Here is a 23,059-nt window from a genome sequence, read left to right as displayed (position 1 = left end):
CTCGATCTCATCCTCCAAATAATCAAAATCTTTTTCGATGTCTAAACTGTTTCGATTTGGCTCAGCAATTTTTATGAAATCCTGGACAGCTCAGCTTAGAATATGTGCGAAACATACAAAATGCTTATTGTAAGCATGCAATTACACATCAATTTTGGGTTCGTCAGGAAACAAATGCAGATCAGGGACTCCCCCCAGTGGCAGCGGAGGCCGTGTTAGCACGCAACGCAGTAAAAAGGTCGCCGTGGAATCACCCGACCGGGTAATCAAGAAATTTCAAGATCTTGAAATTTCTTGAGCAAAGACAAGATATAAGATGTCAAGAAAACGTCAAGACAAGATTTTTTTAAGTTTCTTAATTTTTTCTCAAGACAAGACAAGAAGTTATTGTCAAGACAAGAATTCTTATCTTTTCGACCCCTAGCTGTTTATGAGAGTTTGAACAGACTTTTTTCTCTTGACTAATTTCTGTAATAGTCCCAGCAAATATTTACTTCTAATATCAAAATAGGTAATCAACATACGAAAATACTCATTCCGGATCCTTGCCAAAAGAAAGTAAGCTTCCAAAAAACAGAAAATCTGCCTTGAATGGCATCGACAAGTAACGTTTACAGGGGGTACCGCAAGGCGCGGCGCCCCCATCACGCTGTGACGTGGGCATCTCTCGGTATAGCCTTGGCGGCCAGAGACGCCTTACGACGCTATCAACGCACTCTGGGACGCAGTCAGTGCCGAACATCGTCAGTCGCAGATTTCGACTCACTAACGCTCTACTTAGGTTAGTACCTAACTGATTTTTTTTACAAAAAAGTGATTTTACAGTGTAGTTTTTAAGTTTCTAACATAATTTTCGTAAGTATATGTGATAAGAAAATAGTGAGGATTATTTATTTCGAAGAGGAAATCTTTTTTTAACCGTCACGACGCTTTATGTAACCACTGACTTTGAGAGTTGTCTATTTATATAACAAAGCTTGAAGTGTGTTTCTCCAGATACGGTTTGGCAGATCGGATTTGCTGCGGATTCTGAGCAAAATACGTAAATTTGATAATACAAAAATGTGTCGATTCAGTGCTAGATTAAATTTTGTACGAGGAACAGTAATGCCATTTTTCTGGACCAATCTCTTTTACTCTACCGCAAAAAAGACCCTACTAACTTAATTACCATTTACTGAATATATATAGATCATATAATAAATTATACTATGGTGATTTCCGAAAATGTGATTATTTTTGCCACAGTTGTAGTTTCCATAACGTTCTATAATCTGACCTACTTTTCCAACTATGTATTTTGTCTTATTAATTATTCTGTATTAATTTTATGGAATGTATAGCATGTTCTACAAGGCCAAGTCTCAATGGCTTCGATTTTTTGGCATGACCTAGTGTATTTTCATTATTAATGTTTAAGTATGTATTAGTACCTATTTTGCTTTTCATTTTCGTCCTTTGCATACATCCATTTTCTTTTGTTTAGTTAATAGTTTCTACCTCCGTTTTGCTACTTATATTGAATATATTTGTTACGATTTACCGAAATTTCCCAGTGCGTCGTATAATCAGAATATAACACGTATCTATTTTTTTTTAAGTTTACTGTGTTCAGAAACTTCTTTATGCTTATATTTTAACGAACTTCTTGTGCCTATCCGTGACGAATGTTGGCGGTCATCATGACAATATTTATCTTATCTGCACAGATGTTTGTTCAACCAGATTCTAAGGATCTTTAACCAGGATGTTCTTTTTCTTTCTGGACCTGGCTTTCCAAATGTTCTTCCTTGCAGGATGGCTCGTACTAGGGCATATCTGGATTAATTTTGCATAATGTGTCCAACGTAATCTAACTTTCGAGATTTGATGGTGGTCAGTACCTCTTGGTATAAAAGTAAGAATGCTGAGATGCTACGTCTTCTCTGTCCTGTTTTAAGGTGTTAAATCATGGACCTTGAACGAAGATATGTACCGAAAATTGGAAGCATTTGAGATGTGGCTTTATCGGAGAATTCTTAAAATCCCATGGACTGATCGGGTCACAAATGAAGAGGTCCTTAGAAGAATGGGGAAGAACCGAGAAGTACTAACCACCATCAAATCTCGAAAGTTGGAATACTTTGGACACATTATGCGAAATGAATCCAGATATGCCCTCCTACAAGCCTCCTACAAGCAAGGAAAAATATTTGGAAAGCGAGGTCCACGAAGAAGAAGAACATCCTGGTTAAAGAATCTCAGAACCTGGTTCAATACAACATCTGTGCAGCTTTTCCGCGTTGCTGCAGATAAAGTGAAGATTGCCATGATGATCGCCAACATTCGTCACGGATAGGCACATCAAGAAGAAGAAAACGTCTCGGTTCTTCTTCATTCTTCTGAGGATCTCCTCATTTGTGACCCGGTCAGTCCACGGGATTTTAAGAATTCTCTGATATAGCCTTATCTCAAATGCTTCCAATTTTCTACACATATCTTCGTTCAAGGTCCACGATTCAACACCATATGAAGGACAGAGAAGACGTAGCATCGCACCATTCTTACTTTTATGCAAAGGGAAAGGCTGCGTGGCTCTTGAACGAACTTTAACGAAAAACACAGCCTAATTTTTCCAATTTTTACATAATTTATCTATCATATGATTAATGCAGCCAAAATTGTAACAAATACAAAAATTGGTGTCGGATTCGGATTCAGATCGAAAAAGAAAACTAGAAGAACACATTATTTAAACGTAAACTATGACAGCTAAATATTGTGTTTTAAATGTGTTTTAAAAAACTGTGTTTTCGAACAGTTACTAGATTAACAGAATTAACCGCAGTTTAAACTAAACGTAGTTTTTTATTTTCATCTTGGAAATGGTTATCAGAAAAACAAAATATTTGCATTATAAGTATAGATTTTTATCCTTAAATTATGTCTTGTCATGCATCACCTAATATTCTTAAAAATTTAATTTAATATTGAAGGTTTAAGCGAAGTTGTTTTTTAAAAGCTACTGTCCTGAGAAATATAAGAAGGATGCTGCATATGAAACTCCCACTACTGTAAAAAGGTGGTAAGGGGCGCAGATTTGGCGTTTTTCCAACCTAAATTTAAATTTTTTAAAATTTGCGCCTCTTTCCAATTTTCTGAAAAATGTTTTGCTTACTACGTTACGATTTCTCATATATCTTGCAAGTTGATTTTTTTTAAATCTTGAAAGTATTTTGATGTTTCATATATTTTTATTTATATACTTATACTAAGTAGGATTTTATAGTGGCTGAATAACAAGTTTTTGGAAGTACTATTAAAAATATTTATTTTTCTTAAAAAATTGATTTTATATATTTTTTAGATTTTCCATTTTGCCATTTTTATACATTGTTGTCACTAGCAAATATTTAAATAGTATAAAATGGCAATAGTAACATTTAGGTGCAAAATTTTGTAAAATCAGCAAAAATCGGAAATAAAAAATCGCTAGCTTCTTCTTCTTTCTCAGACTTTCCCTTCTCGGGGGTCGCTGTTTTTTATTCTTCTCCACCACTTAGTTTTGTCCATCGTCTATTCTTCATTTAAACCTTTCTCTCTCAAGTTCTCTGCTATACAGTCCTTCCATCTTCCTCTCAGTTTTACACTCTACCTCTCTTTTCCTCAACTCCTAACAGCTCTATCCTTCATCGCACATAGTTCTTATTTCTATCTCTGCAGCCTCTGTCACTGAGTCTTTTTAAGACTATTTTCACTCTGACTCTTTTCGTTATTACGAAAATAACATTTTCATTTTCCTGAACCTTCTTTACAGGCCACAGTTCAAACTTTACAATTTTCAACATCAATATTTAAATCTCAAAACTGGTTGATCAATAGCACTCATTCATTGGTTAAAGTTTTATCAAAGTTTTAGAAATTCTTGAGTAAACTTTTCCTTGCAGCTTCAAAATTTATTTCCACTTAACAACGGTAGTATTTAAAACCTATATTGGGGAATTCAATACTCAGTCACAACGGAAACTCCAAACACGGGATAAATAGTATCGTAGTTTAAGAGTACATAAATTTTCTTTAGTTTTCTCGAATTCACCCACATAACTATTAATGCTGAATTGAAATCCGTCATAAATTTGCAATCTGGTACAATTTTGGCTACACCAATCCGCGAACCGACTTGCAGACTGCTCAAAAAACAAAAAACAAACAAAAGGGTCGAAATTTTTTTTTTTTGTTTATTTCGATTTAATAACAAAGAATTATAAAATAAAACAGTTTTTAGATATTTTTGACTATTCTGTTTGTTGCATATGTCTTACTTGTAAATTGCAAATGGGGCATATTTTTTTTTATTTCGGGAGATACTTCGCGCAACTTACAGTCGCATAATATAGATTCTGCCATGTCTTTTTATTTTTACAGCAACGGCAGTTCTAGTTTACTCACTTCCCATTTGAAGTGATAACTCAGAGCTATGAAAAGACCAATTACCATAATGTTTTTTCACATTTTTCTAGAAGGTAGGTACTTTGACGTTTTAGGTGGTATAGTCGGTTCGCTAATCTCAGACACAATTGTTTAGTAATTTTAGTAATTATTTTTTGCGAAGTTAATTACATTTTGACAGACTAGACGTGGCTGGAAATTACTATACAACCAAGCACACGTGCTCATAGCCAAGATTAAAAGTAAACAAACAACGAAACAATAATAATAGTGTAATATCTAATAATACAGGCTGCGCTGAAATTAAATATTTTGAATATAATAACCGAAACAGTTTAGTATACACTCCACTATTTACAATAATTATTTTTTTTAATGAAAAAGTAAGTTTATTCGATCTGTTAAAATAGTGTGAGGTAGAAATTTTTGTGTTGTATGATTCCTATTCCGAATCTGACAAAATGAATCTCAGTTAAGCTAACGGAGTTTAGTCTTACTAAGCTGTTTACTTTTGATGGCACTGGCGCAATACGCCATTGAGATCATAATTAATTGTGTTCCCAAGTACGAAATTCCCTTTTAACTCAGTTATATTTGATTTTGGTTAGTTTAAAAAATTGTCCCAGACCTAGCAAAACGTGAGTTTGCTTTTTGTATTGTTAACTTGCCGTTTTCCCATTTCCTGTTTTGATTTAAGTTAAGGCTGGAAAATATTATAGAAGATAATATTATAGAAGAATATAAATAGAAATATAAAGAATATAAATATAAATATAAAGAAATATTATAGAAGAAAATAAAACACTATAAAAGTATCCGTATTTACTTCTTCTTGTTCTTGGGATCCTTATTTGGTCCTTTCGTTCCGGACGTTGGCAATCATCAATGCAGTACAAGCCATGTTCTTTGCACTGCAAAACAGTTCGGTTTACGTTGTTCTAAACCACTTACGCAACTTAACAAGTCAGAAGATTCTTCTTCCAGGATCTTTAATGCCTTAAATCGTTTCTTGGATAATAACCTCCAATAACAAAAACTTTTCTTCGTTCCTCATAATACGTTCAATGTATTTAGAACCTTATATATTTTATTGGAAACAATAAATTAGTTACTGTCCTTTGCTTTCATAACTTGTTATAAAATAATTATCATTTACATATTTAAAAGTATCTAGAATACACAAAAGTCTTCTTCTTCTTTTCGTGTCTATTCGTTTAAAATATTAGCGATCATTCTGCCTATAATTATTTTATTTACCGAATAGATTAGTTGTTGTTATGGAGGACTATTTTCTCAGGCTTTTTAACCATAATATTCATCTTCTCCCAATTCCACGTTTTTCGAATACTTTGCCGTCCAGGATTATTTATAGTAATCTATATTTACTGTCGTTTCTCATTATATGTCCGAGATATTCTAACTTTTTTCTTTTAATTGTGTATATGACTTATCTTTCTTTATATTTCTTAGTATGGTCTAGTTGGTCATCCTCTTTATTTCTGTTGTTCAACAAATTTCCTGTTGGGAGTCAAACCGTTGTGACGACCTGTCGAATTTGAGTATTTACAGTATTTTGGGTGTAGGTTGCCGGTTCTATTCTATCATCTTCTTTATCGATTTATTATTAACTTAATTACAAAAACACTTATCACTTAGTTACAATTATTTACTCTTGTAGAACATAAGATGAAGAGAGTGAGAGGGAGATAGAGAAAGAGAAACTTACGGTGGAAAAAAATGCTAAGAGCGACGTGTTTCGTGGGGTTACATTTTTTGAGACTAATTTTTGAGTGAGGGTACGGAAGCGGAAGTGATTTTTTTGAGGAACCGGAAGGTATTTGAATGTCAAGGAGGTATTGCCTTTGACAACATAAAGTAATGGGACATTTATAAACTTATAGTTGGTTTTCCAACAATTTCAATAATTTAAAATCATAATAATAAATTTTAAAAAAATCGATGATCTGGTCATAATAATATGTTCGTAGTATGGTCTTAAAATCATAATAAAAAATTTAAAAAAAAAGAGAACTTTTAACACGTTTTTAAAGTTATTTCATTAAGATTTGAAATTATTTGAAAACCAGATATTAATATAATATTAGCCAATAATATGCTAACATAATCAAATTCTCATTCCTAAAAATTTTTCAAATTTTTATATAGGCCAGAACTGCAATGTTGTTAGTTTTGAGATACCTAACCTGGAAAATACTTACACCGCACTTCCGTATGTCACTTTCTTTTTTTAAAATAGTTTCTAAATTAAACCCAACGATGTCATAAATAGAAAACATTAAGCTTTGGACATGTGTTTACGGTGTGAGATACGTATGTTAAAAACAATTACACGAGAAAACAATGATCGCAATGTCAGGCACTAAGCGGTCTATTTTTTAATTAAATTAAAACAGGTTAATAAATTTACAATAATTAACTATCAGAAATATACTTAAGCAAAATATTACAAACTATGTTTTTGTTATATAGTACATATTTTGTTATTACTTATTAATTTTATTCTTCATGTGCCGTGCTCGATTATCGAGCGTTGGCCATCAAGTTGGCTATAGGAATTTTGTTGACGGCAGCTCGGAAAAGGGATGCAGAAATCTGTTAAACCATTCTCCCAGGTTTTTAAGCCATGTCGTTCTTCTTCGACCTGGCCCTCTTCTTCCGTCTACCTTGCCTAGTATTATTAAAAGGAGTAGGTATATTACCTCTGTGGATGTCGTATAACATGGCCGAAATATTCAAGTTTACGATTTTTAACTGTTTTGACGACTTTCGTAACTTTTTCCATCCGATACAAAACAACTTATTTTCGAACTCTATTCACCCAACTTATTCGCAGGATTCTCCGTTACACCCAGATTTCAAAGGCTTCCAGATTCTTGAGAAGTGTATGTGTTAAAGTCCAACCTTCGACACCATACAAAAGAGTAGAGAATGCCTACCATCTCACTAATCTAATTTTCAGACTTAAAGTAATATTGTTTCCACATAAGTTTCTTCATCTTAAAGTATGCTGATCTGGCCTTCTCTATACGTATCCTAATTTAAATGTTGAATGGGAGTAATATGTGAGTTCATTTTAAATGAAGTAAAGAAACACAGACGTACAATGAAACAAGAATACTCTTGTTTCTTGTTTCACATCACACATCTGCCTTCAGGATCCATTCCAATACACTGTGGTTTGACATACGAAGCATGTCCGCCTACCCAGGCCTTCACCTAGCTATCCTACTAGCATAATCTGGACGTTTAAACATGTTACTGATGAACTTACAAGTCATCCCTTGTAACGGCATGTAAGTAGATCAAAATTTAAAATTTAATTTAAGTTAACAAATAGTCATAAACCTAATTCATCTGTGTGCGTGTGCGTGCTTATGAGTACCTGTTTGCTCATATGGGTGCATACGTATGTATTGGTTTGTTGTTCTGAAATGTCAACATTTACATACCTTTCAAAATTTTGGCTTTCTATTAGCATTTTGATACAACCAGACACTGTTCTAACTCTGGCTTTCTTTAATTGTAGCATTTAATCACTTGTAACGCCGACCTGAAGATGATCTGTATATTGTAGAGATCGAAACCGGTCGTCGAAGTAAATTAAATGATTGTGAGTACGTCTGTGTTTCTTTACTTCATGTATCCTAATTTCTTTGCTCATGTCCCAGTTCTAATTTAGATTATAACCAAGGTAGATGATATTGTTAGTTCTCTCCAGTTGTTCACCATAAGCTGTTACAACTTCCGGTTGTATTGTCGGTGGTTGTATTGGCGTTTTACTAACAACCATCAATTTTGTTATTACTTGTTATGTTCATATGTATCTATGCAGGCGCGGATCCAAGGGGGGTCAATGGAGTCAATTGCCCCCTCCTTGAGACTTCGCCGGGTGTTGCATTTTTTTTTAAGAAAGAGATAATTACGATTGAAAATAAATAGTGGGTTTTGTGTCCTGTTGATAACTGAATAACTGAAACATAAAACAGAATTCCTTCTCCGAAATACGTGTTCTCAGTCTTACTGTGTGGTGTCGAGTCTTGGACTGTGAATAAAAACGATCTAGGAAGGAGGAAAAGGAAGTTTTTGTTTTTATTTGATTCAGAGTTGGACCACCATCTCCAGATAGCTATTTCTGCATATCATGCGTCATCGGTGGAGCTATGCAGTCACAACTCTAAACCAAATATCAACAGCCTGCCTATTTAATGGAAATCACCGCGATGCAATGATTCCACCTTTGAGACGAGAAACAACGACATCTCTCGTAAAACGAGAAAGACGAAAAGAACTAGATACAAAGTTTACTATAATTAAACAATTAATATAACTGAAATAAAAATAAAAACAATATTTTAAATCCAAGGTTATGATGGTCGAAATGTGGTGCTATGGAAGAATTTTAAAAGTATTTTGGGTGAAGAAGATTCGACACTCCACCATACTAGAACGTCTCAACAAGACTACTGAGATTATAGAAGGCATCAAGAAGAGAAAAGTGGAGTATTTTGGACATGTAATGAGAAGTTTCAAATATAGGTTGCTACAAAATATTATGCAAGTGAAAATAGAAGCCAAACGCAGCCCAGGACGAAGAAGCACTTCGTGGTTGATTTAGGGTGGCAGTGAATAAAATAATTAAGATAGCTATGATATAAACCAACGTTCTGAAAGGACATGGTACATGAAGAAAAAGAGAATAACAGCCCATTGCGAAAAAGAATCCTGCGTACGCGAGTGACGAGAAAATTTTCATTTCATTGCCCCCTCCTTGCAAGGTTGCTGGATCCGCCGTTGTATCTATGTATACAGTGCTAGTCAAAAGTCCGTACCCCCCCTCGTATCTTTTTAACGGTTATACCTATAATAGTGAAATTTGGAGGGAGGAAATAAACAAACGTGACCTTCTTAACTAGTCACGACAGATGACGTAATAGTGACAGATAACGTTACAGAGCCAATGAGACCGATAATTTTAAATGGGACCTTATGGCAAGTGACACCTCGTTTGAAAGGTATTCTAAATACCTATTCAGTCATACTAATTTTATTGGGTTTTAGTTGATTTTGATTTTGGTGAATAAATTAAATTAATATAATATTTTAGTTTCGCATTTAATTAATAAAAATTCAAATGTCCGCCTATGGTTTTTTTGTCAAAAAGGTTGACGTATTTCAATTCTCTAGTAGTTTTTACGTCAACGTCAACCTATTTGACAAGTAATTATATGCGGAATTTTGAATTTTTATTAATTAAATGCGAAATTTCAATTTTATATTTATTTCATTTATTCATCAAAATTAGCTTAAACTCAAAAAGAATTAGTATGACTAAATAGGTATTTTGAATACCTTTCAAACGAGGTATCGCTTGCCATAAGGTCCCATTTAAAATTATCGGTCACAGTGGCTCTGTAACGTCATCTGTTACTATTACGTCACCTGTCATGTCTAGTTAAGAAGCTTACATCCGTTTATTTCCTCCATCCAAATTTCACTATTATAGGTATATCCGTTCAAAAGATACGAGGGGGGGTACGGACTTTTGACTAGCACTGTATATTCTTCTTAATATTCTCTATACTCTATATACATATATACCTGTTTATCCATCAGGTTAATCAGAAACAGAAGACTTCTAATTAAAAAAGGAGAAATTCAAGATTGTATACTGTCCCCAATGTTGTTCAATGTATACGTCGAAAAAGCCTTCACAGAAGCAGTGGCAGACTTTAATGAGGGTATTAAAGTTAACGGCATATTTATTAATAACATCAGGCATGCCGATGACACAGCGATAGTGGCAGACAACATCGAAGTTCAAAATATGTTCATTCAGAACGTTTTCGGACCTATCAGTCCATCATCAGTGAATTCATATATACTATACCTAGCCCCAGAATCAAACAATGGTTGTAATTATTATCCAATCTACATTATATATATATATATATATATATATATATATATATACAATAGCACTAAAGGCCTTAGAGGCCCATGGCTTGAAAAGTTTGTTTTTTTCTTTCTTCATTTTCACGTTTCTTTATGTGCTGAGCTCTTCTCTGGCTTGATATGTGATTTTCCTCCATTCCTTCCTGTCACTCATTTTTCTTTTTTGGCCCTCTAGCCCCATTCTTTCCAAATCTTTTTCGACGTCTTGCTTCCATCTATTTTTCGGCCTTCCTCTTCTCTTTCTTGAAGTTATAGTGTAGTTTAGTACCTTTTTTTGGAGTCCTCGTGTTTGGCATCCTTTCAATGTGACCTCGCCATCTAAGTCTCTGAGCCTTTATCACTCCTATTATATTAGGTTGGTTGTATAATTGCTTTAACTCATCATTTGATCTTCTTATCCATAAACCGTCCCTTATTTTTCCTCCATATATCTTCCTTAGTATTTTCCTTTCCCAGATCTCCAGTAAATTTTGTTCATTTTTTGTCATTGTCCATGTCTCACTGCAGTATGTTACTATTGGCTGTATAGTTGTTTTGTATAGCTGTACTTTTGCCCTTCTTGATAGAAACTTGCTTTTCAACATTACATTAAGCGCATGTACACTTCTATTGCCTGCCATTATTCTAGCTTGTATTTCTTCTTTAATGATAGGTTTACGTGATATTATTGCCCCTAGGTATGTAAATCTTTCTACCATTTCGAATTCGTATGATGTTCCTTCTTCTACTTCTACTTTAAACTTTTGACCATTCCTAAACTGACCATCTGTCCACTCCATACATTTTGTTTTAGTTGAATTTATATATAGTCCCATTTTCTTCGCTGCTTTTACTATTCTCTGTACCATCTCCTGTAGCTCTTTTTTTCCTCTTGCCAGTAACACCACATCATCCGCAAACGCCAAAACTTGGTGTCTTCTTTGATATATGAGTCCTTCTCTATTGATTTTTGCTTCTCGCATTATTTTTTCTAGGCATAAGTTGAAGAGTAAAGATGACAGAGGATCGCCCTGTCTTAATCCTTCGTTTACTATAAATTTTTCTGATGATTGATTGTTTATTTTGACTCTGTTTTCTGTATTCTTCAGAATCTACATTATAGTATTGTAAAATTGAAAAGGCTAAACGCCGATGTTAAAAGATAACCTCTGAGAACATGGTGAAACTCTAAACGAGAACCTTAACCAACCATCTTGGGCCAACAAAGATATATGTCTCTGGAGAAGAAATCGAAAGAGTCAGGCAATTTTAACACTTGGGTTGTCCGCTGAACGAGGGTTGGGACACTGAGAATGAAATAAAGAGCAGAGCAGAACAAGCCAGGCATGCCTTCGGAAATTTCTGACTGATCTCAAGTTGGATTTCAACCTCCGATACAAGATAATAAAGTGTTACGTTTGGCCTGTGCTCTTGTACGGAATGGTGCCTTCCTCATTGAACATCATTAAGCAAATAGCAGTAAACAATGGGTACAATTAAAAAACAATTAACACAATTTTAAACCAAAAACTCCTTAAAAAAACTGAAAAAACTGAAATTAGTCTTCCCACCACCACAGTAAAAACCCGGTATCTTCTGCTCTCTCACATATACATACAGGCAAAATATCAACAAAAATAGAAAAACACATAAAAAAGAGAGGAATAAAACCAGCTTTCAGAACTAACAACAACTTAATCAAAATACATTAAGAACAATAAGAGCCAAAAGAAAAAACAATTGCATAGTGGTGTTTACAAACTAAAATGTGGTGACTGTCCAAAAACTTATATCGGTCAAACTGACAGATACTTTGACAAACGGACAGCAAAACACAAAAGGGTTTTCAACAATAGAAAAACATTTTACCTACACACTTCATCTTCTACATCATAATCATTCTTTTAATGAACATTTTCAAATTCTTCATATCCCAAATAAAGAACTTAAGCTCTCTTTATTAGAATCTATGGAAATTAATAAATTAAAAAATACAGATATAATTCTGAATGACCAACTTGACACCAACAGCTGCCCACTCCTCAACCTATTCAGTTAGAGATTTTAAAATGCAGATTCATAATAGAATTAAATCACTTGAGAAAGACACTCTGACGAAACAGCTATAGTGATATTAAGTTATAATAAATTTTGTGGGAGCATTGAAAAAGTTTTCAGTGTTTTATTGTTAGATAAAATGAACTTTCATCAAGTAACGGTCGAATCTATCAAGCATTTAATCATTTGACATTATAAAAATGATATCAGCAGTTGTTTCAAATATCAAGGTGACGTTTAAAATAAGTTATATGTATACACAAACGATATTTAGTATGCAGTCATTATATGCAGGTACATCTATTTGAATTAGAACAAAATAATTCGTATTAATAATTTGAAAATAATTAAGAAATATCTTACAAGTTGTAAATTATTCGAGACAAGACGAACCGAATAGCAAAAGTGTGGAGGCCGTTGGATCTAATTTTGGGAGATCTATTTTCGAATCGTTTTCGGAGTTTGGTTTGGCATACCATGCCCTACATTGGTTAACGTTATAGCGAATATAATATCCACGCTCCGTCAAAATTAGTTTCCACGCAAGATTCGCAAAAATATTATTTTAACAAACCACAAAGTACGCACAAAAAATTCAAAAGTTGATACCAATATTTCGCGTAAACTGAATATCATAAAACGGTACGTTGCAAGAGGGATTTGTCAGATATTGTTTTACTCCTGTTATACAGTATGTTTTATTAAGTTGGAACGTTCTGGAAAATTTTCATGGCATCTGCTCAGTTGTGTACACGGTGTTAAAATGAATAAATTTTGGTCAAGGGTAAAATAGCTTTATTTTTGAGAATATCGAAAACAGTTAAACAAAGATTTGTCACAACTAAAAACCATATTCAAATATGTAATTTTAAAGATAAATGATTTTTCTTTCTACTAAGTGTGCCATTGCACATACCTAAAACTGCGTAAGTGCGTAAAAAAAACTTATAGAACAAAGTTTGTGAAAAAATAGCGAAAATGGCTCAATGAATGGCGAACTTTCAAAAATCGTATCTCGGATACTATAAACCATATCATTGAAATCAATGATATAAATGATTGATATCAATGAAAATGAAAAACACAAGTGTTTATTATGTGAAGCAATGCCATTATACCCGTGGAAAAAGGTTGTGGACAAAAAAAATCGCGCTTTTTTATGTTTTTTTTGCTTTGTTTTTTGAATATATTTGTATCAAAAGAAAAAGAATGCATGCGTACTTTGTACGCACGTAAGAAGTCATACTTCTATTATATAATTTCAACGAAATCAATATACTTTAAACAGTTTATTATTATTTTATCTAAATATTAAACTAATTTTATACCTTAATTTTTTATTAAAACAATAGGTATTTACGTAATTTTTAATTACAATATTAAAACATTTACAATTAACAACCTGTTGCTTTTAAAAACTATTTAAAAAGTCACTAAAACTATAAACTTACTTTGGTCTCTCTTTACCCATAGCTGCCATATTGAATAATTTTTGACAGGTCATTGTAATGCCCAATCAGAGCAAACGTATAACATTACATCTGCGCTAAAATTTTTTGATGAAATCGCGTACATTTACATTTGCTCCATCGCTCCTAAAGAAGTATAACTTCAAAAATTGTTTTTAACTTTGAAAGGTGACATTTCGATAGGAAATTAAATTTTGAAAAACTTTTCTGTAGATGTACATATACAGAGTGGGCCAAACAGAACAGTCCACCTCGATATTTGACAGTATTTATTAGATTTTAAGGAAATGACGAAACAGGTCGATTTTTGATCTAAGGGGGACACATTTATTTATTTGTCAAATAAACATTTTTCTCTGTTTTCTGTCAGTAGTAGAATGTATTTTGAGTTGAATAAATTGCATACATTCTTCTTTTTGTGTCAATTAATTTAATTCAAAATAATTTTTCTTGGACACGGTGTATAAATAAATATGTCAATGCTAATATTACTGAATAGAGAATTGAATAACCTTTCAAATGAGGTAGCACACAACCCGTATTCTCTATTTAAAAATAAGGGGTGAGGAAATGGAATGGGGGGGTTGACAAATGACAGATGTATGTACCGTAAAAATGTGTCCCCCTTAGATCATAAATCGACCTGTTTCTTCATTTTCTTAAAATCTAATAAATACTGTCAAATATCGAGGTGGACTGTTCTGTTTGGCCCACTCTGTATGTACGAAGAGTGCATAGGATTCACTCTAAAGCGCCTTATTGCATAGGGATTAATTCACCCTTTTCTCAAAATGTACCACTTTAAATAACAGTACTCCGCGGTTTTGTCATATTTGGAGGTCTCTTGACCATTTGAAGAAACAATAAAACACCTTAAGCGTTGTAGTTCCTTTCTAAAGTACATAATCAATAGCCTAACAAGTAATTGGACTTCGCAAGTCCTAGGTTTTCACCCAAAGTAATCGAAAGTAGAACTGGTAGTCGATATTTGAACGCTTCGTGTATATAACTTTGCACCGATTGAAAACGATTTTACTAATTTTTAGTCATTTTTACTAAACTTTGGGTCATCATTGTTTAAACAGAAATAATTTCAAAACCGAAACTAAAGATTCAAAACTCAACTATACGGTTCGATTGATGTGTTACATGTAATATTTCTGCGACTATAACGGCAGTTCTGGTTAGAACTACTTTTCCGGAAATGAGATAAAACCAAAATTTTACAGTTTTTGTTCTTATCTTGCTAAGGCACCTCGAATGTAATATCGCTTATACTATTTCGGTGACTTTAAAACAGTACTTACAGTTGCAACTCTAAAACCGGAAGTCCGATGTCAAATTTCTCATCTTTAATACCATCCTTGGGTTATAAGCTTTCATTCGACACCTCATTTGTCATTCTATCTGTATTAATAACGGAGGAGAAAGACAGACGGACAGACAGTCATGAAACCGGAAGTATATATTTGTTCTCTTGTTGCGAAGTCGCGCCAAATAATATATCACTTGTACTATTCCGGTGACTTTAAAACAGTACTTCTGGTCGCATTTCTAAACCCGGAAGTCCTAGGTCAAGTTTCTCACATTTATACCATTCTTGGATTCTAAGCTTTCTTTCGACACCTCAATTGGAGGTATAGTGGAGGACTTATATTCGCGGTCGGACAGACAGACTGACAGACAGCCTAGGTCAAATTTCTCACCTTTAGTACCATCCTTGGATTATAAGCTTTCATTTGACATCTCATTTGTCATTCTACCTGGTAAAATGACGGAGGAGTTATATTCTCGGTCGGACAGACAGACGGACAGACATCCTAGGTCAAATTTCTCACCGTTAATACCATCTTTGGATTATAAGCTTTTATTTGACACCTCATTTGTCATTCTACCTGATACAATGACGTAGGAGTTATATTCGCGGTCGAACTGACCGACAGACAGCCTAGGTAATATTTCTCACCTTTAGTACCATCCTTGGATTATACGCTTTCATTTGATATCTCATTTGTCATTCTACCTAGTATAAGGACAGAGGCTTTATATTCGCGGTCAGACAGACCGACGGACAGACAGCCTAGGTAATATTTCTCACCTTTAGCACCATCCTTGGATTATAAGCTTTCATTTGACACCTTTTGTCATTATACCTGGTACAATGACGTAGGAGTTATATTCGCGGTCGGACAGACCGACAGACAGACAGCCTAGGTAAACTTTCTCACCTTTAGTAACATCCTTGGATTATAAGCTTTCATTTGACACCTCATTTGTTATTCTAGCTGGTATCAGGACGGAGGAGTTATATTCGCGGTCGGACAGACCGACGGTCAGACAGCCTAGGTAAAATTTCTCCCCTTTAGTACCATCCTTGGATTATAAGCTTTCATTTGACACCTCATTTATCATTCTAGCTAGTATATTGACGGAGGAGTTGTGATTACAGACGGACAGAGAGACAGACAGACAGACAGACGGACAGACGGACGTGGATGACAGACGGACGTGAATAATTCAAAGTTTTCACATTTTTTCAAAATTGGGTGAAAACAAAACGACGAATGAATATGAAACCTGAAGCTAAAAATGCTTTAAAAAATGATGTTGCAGTTATATGTTTTACACAATTTACATTTTTATTTGGGAATAAGCCACCTTAAGTTTGAAATTACATTTATTTGACGTTTCGACTTCCTCTTCGGAAATTGTTATCAACATACTTACATATACATATTCCTACATATTTTGATAACGATTTTCGAAGTGGAAGTCAAACCGTCAAATAAATTTAATTTCAAACTTAAATTGTGGCTTATTCCTAAATGAAATAGTCAATTGTATAAGATGCAACAAGGAAATAAGCTTCAGGACAATAATATTATGCTTTATATTATCAAAAATTAAGCAACATTTTTATTTTTAACAAACCTCGAAAACAACTGAAAAATGTATTTACCTGGTGGTTATATTTTAGGTTTTATAAATGCCGAATCTTTTATAATGAATAAAGTAATTTCCTAAATCTAAACATACTTTATATCAGAATTTAGGCCTTAGGCTACATATGAATTTTTTCAGGAGCTTCTATTCTTATACTTCATCTATAATTTACATTTTCCATAGATTGCACACATATTTCAACATTAATAATCATTATACCATTTCCGACTTAATAGATTTCCTTCGGAATAAAAGAAACTGTGAGAATGACCTGTACCTACATTGTTTAGTTTCCTGTTTAGAAGTTTTTTAGAATTTAGAATTTTTACTACACTATAACGAATGTACCTAACAAAAATTTTCGGAAACAATTCATTATCTGATAATTAGTTCTAAATATATTCTAGTCACGACTGCAAACAAATTTTGGATGATTGTCTTTCAATATGTCATATCCTATTTGTCAAATATTAAAAAAATTATTTCGTACAAACTGGACATCCGAAAATCCGTGTACAATTTAGTTGGAGGGTTGCCAAAACGCGAAATTTTAAATTTATTTAGAGGTCAAAATCATCGGTATCCATCATTTATAAAACCATAAATGAATGAGAACAAAGTACACCATGTATAAATGCACGTGCAAGGCTTCCAAAAAAGACGATCACCTAAAGTCAGGGGTCACCAATTATATTTCCTGAGTCCTAATCCGTTTCGAAAACCTATGACACTTCCGGGGTCCGGAGTTAACACTACTTGTCTGGTTGTTCCAATTTGGTAAACAAATCAGCAGGATGCAGTGCGAAATTTTTAGGCAGAAATTGTTTTTTAACAGTTTTTTAATAAATCCAAAACATCACCTTTTTTGCTTCCGAAAATATGTTTTTAGCATTTTTGGGTCATCTTAAACAAAAATGATTTTCTTGTCATTTTTCTCAAAACTTGATAGATTTCAAGTTATAAGCGATTTATAAACGGAAAATGCGAAAATAAGCATTTTCAAAGCTTGAAAATTCATGTGTACATTATTATTTTTGCGGTTGTCAAGTGCCTAAATTGAAGTTTAAACATTCAATTTTAAGATTCTGATGAGTTAGCGGGGTTTATTTCAATTTCGACCGTTTGTTTTTATTGGTGTATTTAAGTAGCATATTAATGTTGTTCTGAAGCTATTTCCTTGTGGCATTTTTATAATCAAGTATTTTAAATGGGAAATAAGCCACAATTTTACCAAAAAAATTATTTTATTAACGTTTCGACGCCCAAGTCGGTTGTCGTTGTTATTGTCCAAGTAGCGTCGTTGTCGTTGGCAATAATTAATTGAATAAATAAATAAATCATTAAAGAAAAATATGTTAATAATAAATTATAAAATTTTAATAAATGAGAAGTATTTGTTGGGCATTTCTTGCATAAGTACGTATAATGTGTATAATAAGTGCGACAGAAACGAAGGGTCTAGGACGTTTCATCGCCGCCAGTTCATCGCCGCCGTTTCGATGCTGCTAGTTCATCGCCGGCCGATTCATCGCCGGCCGTTTCGATGCCGCCGGTTCATCGCCAGTCAGTTAATCGCTAACTGATATATTTCCAAATTTTCGACCAATTTTCGACAGTTACATTTATTATTTATTTTTAGTATTAATTAGGAATTCTAGGAAATGCGAGATATGACCATTCCCGTTGCCATACTTAATCTTTTAATAGACTTTTAAACTTTTATAATATAAAATATAATTTAACACTACAAATTTAATACTGTTTAATATCAAATTTAGGGGAAGTAGAAATAGAACAGTAAATTAATATAATAATATTTTTTATTTATTTATTTGTCATAAGTTTTGAACTGAATTTAACGTCGTGTCGTGTCATCTCCCATAATACAAGATCAACTGACTAACTGGCGATGAAACGGCCGGCGATGAAACGGCCGGCGATGAAATGGACTGGCGATGAACCGGCGGCATCGAAACGGCGGCGATGAACCGGCGGCGATGAAACGTCCCATTCCGGAAACGAACCATAAATTGCGTTGTGCGGCGAGTTAAGTCGAGTGGACTCGCATAATTAACAATTAAAAAACAACGGTCTATATTGAAGTAAGTCCCGATTACTCGTTAGAATCTTGAAATTAAATTTATAAACTTCAATTTAGGCACTTGGCAACCTGAAAACTGATAATTTACATGAGTTTTCAAACCTCGAAAATGCGTAGGAATTTTCACATTTTTCAGATTTTAAATCGCTTATAACTCGAAAACCATCAACTTTTGAAAAAAATGACAAGAGACCTTTTTTTTTAAATACAATTTTCGGGGCTAAAAGGTAATTTTGAATTTGTATACAAATATTGTTTTGCCCGGCATCCTGGGCCCCTTCTGATTTGTTTAAGGGGACATTTTTGAACAGGAATCCACAAAAAACCGAATCAGAAAATTTGTCATTCTTTACAAAATTAAATTATCAGTGAGAAAAATGACATTTTTTATTATGTACAACCTGTCTGAAGTTTGGAGTGAGTTTGCTGCAACTGATTCTCATTAGGGAGTTGAGATATTCATCTGTTACCTGAGATCTGTACCGATTTTTAATAAACTTCATTCTTGATATAGCGGCTTCGCACACATAAGTTCAGTCAAACTTAATATACAATTTCATGGCCAAACATTTTCAAAACTGCCAAACGCTATATTCTAAATTTAATGACGGTCCGGATGCAGACCGTGGCCGCTAATTGCTGACCCCTGACCTAAAGCATTGAGTAGTGCTCAATCAAATAGGTTGGTAGAAGCCGCAAAAGACCAATTGGGAAAATCGATTCGAAAGTTAGTTCGTAGATTTTGTGTAGGTTGAGAACTAAGAAGAAAAGAACTTAACTGTCAAAAACGGAAAAATATCCAAAATACACTGCACCACTTGCGGGGAATCATGTGTCAAAGAAGACACCACTTCACAACCAACAAAGTTTTGATCATGGATAACTTCAAATTATCTCATTCGAAATGAACGTTTTTGGAATAGTTTTCTGAAGAAATGATTGGCGAATATCAATGTAGTTTCAGACCAAAGAGGTCAACTATAGATCAAATTAATATATATGTTAAGAGGTATACATGAAAAATGTGTTGAATATAACAAACCAATTTACAACTTGTATATCGATTTCAAACAGCCGTTTGATGGAATAGATAGACAAAAGATGTTAAAGCAACTATCTATGTTAGGGATACCCAATAAGTTAGTTAAACTTATACGAATGACTTTAGAGGGTTCCAAAGCCATGGTGAGAATAAATGGAGATATGACAGAGGCATTTGATATTGAAAATTGAGTTAGGCAAGGTGATGCCTTATCAACAACACGTTTTAATCTATCTTCGAAAGCTGTTGGAAGAAAATTTGATATGAACGGCTGTATTAATGTAAGACCTATGCAAATATGTGCATATATGGATGATGTTACTATAATAAGCCGCAACAAAAGGATATTAAGCGAAAAAGCTGTAGAGCTGAAATCGGAAGCTGTATATATGATATAAATGAAAGTAAAACTAAACATATGGAGTACACAAAGTCAAATCAACATGAGAATCTGAAATTCCCTACCTAGGCTCAATAATAAATTACAACAACTCAAATCAAGAAATATAAGCACGGATTCTTAGCGGTAATAAGTACTTTTATGCATACAAAGACTTAATGAAAAGTAAGTTACTGAATCGTGAGTCTAAGCTTAGAATCTATAAAACAGTAATTAGACCAGTGGTCACATATGGATTTGAAACGTTTACCCTCTTAACCACTGATGAAAATCCACTGAGAATATTTGAGCACAAAATACTAAGAAAGATATTTGGACCAACCTATTGCAGCGATGGTTCGTGGAGAATTAGAATGAGCTACGAACTGGATGAACTAATGCAGAGCGCAGATATTGTTAGATTTGTAAAGTCACTAAGACTAAACTGGCTAAAGGATGAATTAAATTAAATAAATTAAATAAAAAGAAACACCTAGGCACAAGGTGCATTAGGGTGAGTTCTATGCACTTTTGATACAAACACATCTACAGAAAAATTGTTCCAGGTTAAATATACTATCAAAATATCACATTTTAAAGCAAATAATATTAAAAAAACCCATGAGGAAGAATTTCCTGTAACTGGCTCTATACCATTAATTACAAGTAAAATTTAATAAAAAAAAATTTTGTCTTGGTAAAAGGTATATTAGTTTAAAAAGCCCCTTTAGGGCTACAAACATAGAAACAAAACGTTTTCGCTCTGTAACAAGAGCATCATCAGTGTTACAAGAACATGATGAGCCAACCAAAAAATACAAAGGTCAAAGCCTTTTAAAAACTGACTAAAAGTCTCATATAGATGCAAAAATGTCAAAATCTAAAGGATGGATATAATTCCTATGGCTACGGCCCTAGGGCAACATATGACTCCCACACGTGGTACCCACACACTTACCACGTTTGTATCTCAGGAACCACTCATCAGAATTAAACGTTTTTTCTTTTAATAGAAGCGCCCTGCTGCTCTTTTTTCAATACCGTTTTCACGATTTAATTTAATCTAATATTTCCCGAGATATTCTATTTGTTTTTAAGCCAAAAATTGTTTATAATTTTAAAATATTCCTAAGGCCGCTTAAATAGTCCAATTTCAATTCTGTAAAGTACATTATACATATAGGTACAGTATCTATTTATACAAAAATCATAGTGATTTAGACAAGGCGAAAACGGCGGGTTCGAAGGGAAAAATATTCCCATGAGATTTTTTTGCATAATCACATTCGTGAGGTATCCCAGAATAAGGTTCAAGAAGTCGCCCACGTGAAAAGTGGGCCAATTTCTTTTTAACAATTTTTTTTTAATCAAATTGCAAGAATCAATATTTTTGTCCCGAACAATTTTTTCTTTAATTTTTTGGACCATTCGGGACAAAAAAGGTCTCTTATAATTTTTCTCTAAAGTTGATCTTTTTCGACTTTAAGCAATTTAAAATTGAAAAAAACGAAAAATGCCGATTTTCAAGGCTTAATAACTCGGTTAAAAGTTATTATTATGAAAGTCAATATATGACTAAATCAAAGTTTAAAGCTCCCTCTACAAGATCCTGAAGAAATTTTTGTCATTATTTTATTACTAAGCTGTTATTTTTAAGTAATAGTAATAAGCGCCATGCACGTTTGCGGCCGCTGTAAATTCTGAGTGCGAGAGAGAAGCCATTCCAGCAGTTCAATATTCTGCATCTTACTCGCACTCACATTTACAGCGGCGTCAATACGATCTAACTGCTCATTGTTTTTAATTAAAAATAACAGCTTAGCAGTAAATTAATGACACAGATTTCTACAGGATCATGTAGCGGCGACTTTAAACTTTGATTTAGTCACGTCTGACTTTCATAATTATAATTTTTAACCGAGTTATTAAGTCTTAAAAATGGCCATTTTCGCGTTTCAAAAATTATAAGAGACCTTTTTTGTCCAGAATGGTCAAAAAAAACCTAAAAAATTAGTCCGGGCCAAAAATATTGATTTTTGCAATTTGATTAAAAAAAATTGTTAAAAAAAATTGGCCCACTTTTCACGTGGGCGACTTCTTGAACCTTATTCTGGGATGTCTCACGAATGTGATTATGCAAAAATATCTCATGGGAATAATTTTTCCCAACGAACCCGCCGTTTCTGCCTTGTCTAATTCTTATGTATCATAATTATTGTGGTTATTATAGTGACCGTAAGTTTTTAATTAACAATTCAATTGTTGCTAAACTGTTTAATCAGTTTTCATCTGCTTCTGGAATTACAATCTATACGAAAAGAGCTTTTATATTACCAAGTTATTTAATTACTATAAAACAATTACTTAACTAAAATTTTAGTTGAAAATTAAAGATTTTGTTGGGAAAACCCGCATTTTCCGGGGAAAATTTTCGTCGAAGTAAATCGGGAAAAACACGTTTCTATGCAGAATTTAATTACGGTGAATTTTTATTTGGGTGTTTTCGGTGTAAAGTTAAAATCTTTGGAGTTATAGAACAAAAATTAAAAAAACACGATTTTCGGGCACCATTTTGTTTATAAAAAAAGTAGCACACTATCTGCGGACTTTGCATACCTATATTATTACTATATATAATCATAAGATTCGATTCCAGCAATAAAATTGCTGGTAAATAACTTTTCCTT

General features: G+C 33.5%; 1 protein-coding gene across 3 annotated transcripts in view; it reads left to right on the top strand.

The window, feature by feature from the left end:
* The first annotated feature begins 596 nt into the window (after positions 1–596).
* The window catches only part of LOC114324164 (uncharacterized), a 95,799-nt gene continuing 73,336 nt past the window's right edge, over positions 597–23,059 (top strand). For 2 of the 3 annotated variants that reach the window (XM_028271915.2, XM_028271914.2), the window contains exon 1: positions 597–781. The gene's annotated coding sequence lies outside the window, so the exon portion shown is untranslated. Of the gene's footprint in view, positions 856–23,059 lie in introns of all 3 variants that reach the window. The other variant, XM_028271912.2, reaches the window with a different exon arrangement.

The sequence above is a fragment of the Diabrotica virgifera genome, chromosome 1 (genome assembly GCF_917563875.1).
Source record: "Diabrotica virgifera virgifera chromosome 1, PGI_DIABVI_V3a".
Classification (NCBI taxonomy): Eukaryota; Metazoa; Arthropoda; class Insecta; order Coleoptera; family Chrysomelidae; genus Diabrotica; species Diabrotica virgifera.
The sequence above is the reverse complement of the archived record's forward strand: the minus strand, read 5'-3'. Positions and strand labels throughout refer to the sequence as shown.